Consider the following 3,524-nt stretch of genomic DNA (forward strand, 5'->3'; position numbering starts at 1 on the left):
CAGATTATGACCCATGGGAAGACGATCATAGGGATTATCGAGAACTCTACCCACAGGAGGAGCCCATACAAAACCCAGTAGCACCCTACCCTAACCTTGACCCTCTAGATCCATATTTGGATAACGACCAGTATATTCAAGAGATCCTAGAGAACCCATACCCATACGAAGAACCGATGCCCCAGTACCCTGACTCGATACCATCACCCTCACCACCCATGAATACCGAGAACGTGCAGGAACTCCGCACTTTTGGTGAAGAGTTATTAGATGAAGGTGAAAGAATAAGGTAAATAGGGGAGAGGCTCGTTTGGAAATACGACGAGCGTAATATGTAGTATTGGATGAACCCCCACTAGTAGTAATAATAATAATAAAAAATATATATATGTGTGTAGTAGAAAAAAAAATCAAAAACCACTAAAATAGATAATCCCCTACCTACTGATGGATAGTTAGTATTGTATTGCAGCTTGTAATATATAAATATATGAAATAGAGTAAATGTCGCAATGCACGACGATTTTGGATCAGTGTGTTTGTTGGTGTGATTGTTCGCATTAAATATTGTTCTATGATATTAATATTTGGTAAATATTTATAATCCAGATGGACAACGAAGTGAATCAAGAAAACCCGAATAACGATAATAACGGCAACCAATTAGATAACAGTGCCATCCAACACATAGTGGCACAAGGGATTTTAGACGTTATGCCATATATTATCAAAACAGTTAAGGAAGCGGCAAATAATAAAAGTAACAGTGGAAGTAAACGACCACCTATTAAACCCAGTCACAACGTAAACAATGGACCATTACTTCAATTGCCTATTCCAAAAAGAAGAAGAACCATGTCTTATGGTTGTTCTTACAAAGAATTCTGGTCTTGTAAGCCAATAGAATTCTCGGGCAATGAAGGAGCCATTGCAGCTCTACGCTGGATAGAAAAGACTGAGGCAGTCTTAAAAATAAGCAAGTGTGCGGAGGAAGACAAAATTATATTTGCTTCCAATCTTTTTAAGAATGCCGCTATAGAATGGTGGAACACTATTCTCCAGTCTAGGGGAGGTGACAGAGTCTATAATATGGAATGGATTGAGTTTAAGAATATGGTTGAAAGGAAATTCTGTCCTCCCAATGTAAAAGAACAAATAGCTAAGGAGTTCTTAAACCATAGAATGACTGGAGTAGACTGTAAGGGTTACACTACCGTATTCTTTGAATATGCTAGAATAGTGCCAACCCTAGCTTCACCAGAACCTATATTAATCTCCCGTTACATCTGGGGATTAATCAGTGAGATTAGACATGTAGTCAAGGCAGCTAGACCACAAACCATAGAAGAAGCTGTAGAACTAGCAAATACCTTGACTGATGAACTAGTACGTACACAAGAAGAAAACCAGAGGAAGAACCTAGTCCAAAAGCTTACCCAAGAATTTCGCTACGGTAATTCCAACCGTGGGAAAAATATAGGTTCTACCTCTACACCTTATTGTAAGGCCTGCAAGAGGAAGCATTCAGGAAGATGCTCCACATACTGCAATTTCTGCAAGATACCAGGACACAAGGAAGAAGACTGTAGGAAGAAACCCAGTAACGGAATATGCTTCAATTGTGGAGAAAAGGGGCATATTAAGCCGAACTGTCCGAAACTAGCTCCAGCCATGAACAATAAGACCACTAAAAATGCTAGAGCATTTGTTCTGACAGCCGAAGAAGCAAAGATGATTCCGGACATGATTGCCGGTACGTTTTTAGTTAATGATGTTTTAGCTAAAGTATTATTTGACTCTGGTGCGAACCAAAGTTTTATTAATACTTCATTTTGCAAACTTCTCAATCAACCATTAACTAAACTTCAACAAGAATGTCTAGTAGAGATAGCAAATGGAGAATCCATTAAGATTACTGAAATTTTGCAGGGAGCAAGAATAGGAATTTTAAACCAAAACTTTATTGTTAATCTTAACCCAATGAATATGGTTGGATTTGATATTGTATTAGGAATGGATTGGTTAGTAGCCAATAAACCCAGTATTCTATGTGATCAAAAGTCAATCCAAGTAAATTCACCAAAGGGTGAAAAGATCACAATTAAAGGGGATAAGCCATCTCGATCCACGAAATTAATCTTTGTGATGAAAACAACCAGTTATGCAAGAAAAGGATCCCTAGTGTATATGATTTTCATAATCATTAACACTAAAGGAAAAGAATTGAAAGATATTCCTGTAGTATCTCAATTCTCGGATGTTTTTCCTGAGGAGCTACCCGGACTACCGCCGGATAGAGAAGTTGAATTCAGAATTCATCTGCTACCAGGAACAACACCAATTGCCAAGGCACCTTACCGTTTGGCACCAGCAGAAATGCAAGAATTAAAGAAGCAATTGGATGAACTTTTGGAGAAAGGATTCATACAGCCCAGTTCATCACCATGGGGAGCACAGATCTTATTCGTCAAGAAGAAAGACGGGTCAATGCGTATGTGCATTGATTACCGAGAATTGAACAAAGTCATGATTAAAAATCGGTACCCGCTACCGAGAATCGATGATTTGTTTGATCAACTGCAAGGATCTCGATTCTTTTCTAAGATCGACCTACGCTCAGGGTATCATCAATTAAAAGTACAGGAAGAGGACATTCCTAAAACTGCTTTCAGAATAAGGTATGGCCATTATGAATTTACCGTCATGCCATTTGGTCTAACCAATGCCCCAGCCGCATTTATGGACATGATGAACCGAATATGTAAGCCATATTTGGATAAATTCATAATTGTCTTTATAGATGATATTCTCATTTATTCTAAGAGTAAAGAGGAACATGCAGTGCATCTGCATGCACTCCTAAATTTGCTGAGAAAAAAAAAAAGCTTTACGCTAAATTTTCAAAATGTGAATTTTGGTTAGAAGAAGTGCAATTTCTTGGACATTTAGTTAATCATGAAGGAATTCATGTGGATCCCACAAAGATCAGGGCAATTACTAAATGGAAAGTCCCTGAATCACTAACAGAGGTGAGAAGTTTTCTAAGACTAGCCGGTTATTATAGACGGTTTATCCGAGATTTTTCTAGAATAGCCATTCCCTTAACAAAACTGACCTGTAAATCTGTTAAAGTTTGAATGGGGATCAAAACAGGAAGAAGCCTTTAGAATCCTTAAGCAAAGATTAACCAACGCACCCATACTAGCGTTACCAGAAGGAACTGAAGACTTTGTAGTCTATTGTGACGCTTCTAAGTTAGGTTATGGAAGTGTGTTGATACAACGTCAAAAGATTATAGCCTATGCCTCTAGACAACTTACAAATCATGAAGAAAACTATTCAACCCATGATTTAGAGTTAGGATCCATAATTTTTGCCCTGAAGATTTGGAGACATTACCTTTATGGTAGTAAGTTTACCGTTTTCACCGATCATAAGAGTTTAAGATATGTTTTTGGGCAAAAAAAAGTTAAATATGAGATAGAGACGCTGGATGGAAATTCTTAGTGATTATGATTGTAGTA

Source organism: Helianthus annuus, chromosome 10, assembly GCF_002127325.2.
Source record: "Helianthus annuus cultivar XRQ/B chromosome 10, HanXRQr2.0-SUNRISE, whole genome shotgun sequence".
In the NCBI taxonomy this organism is placed as follows: Eukaryota; Viridiplantae; Streptophyta; class Magnoliopsida; order Asterales; family Asteraceae; genus Helianthus; species Helianthus annuus.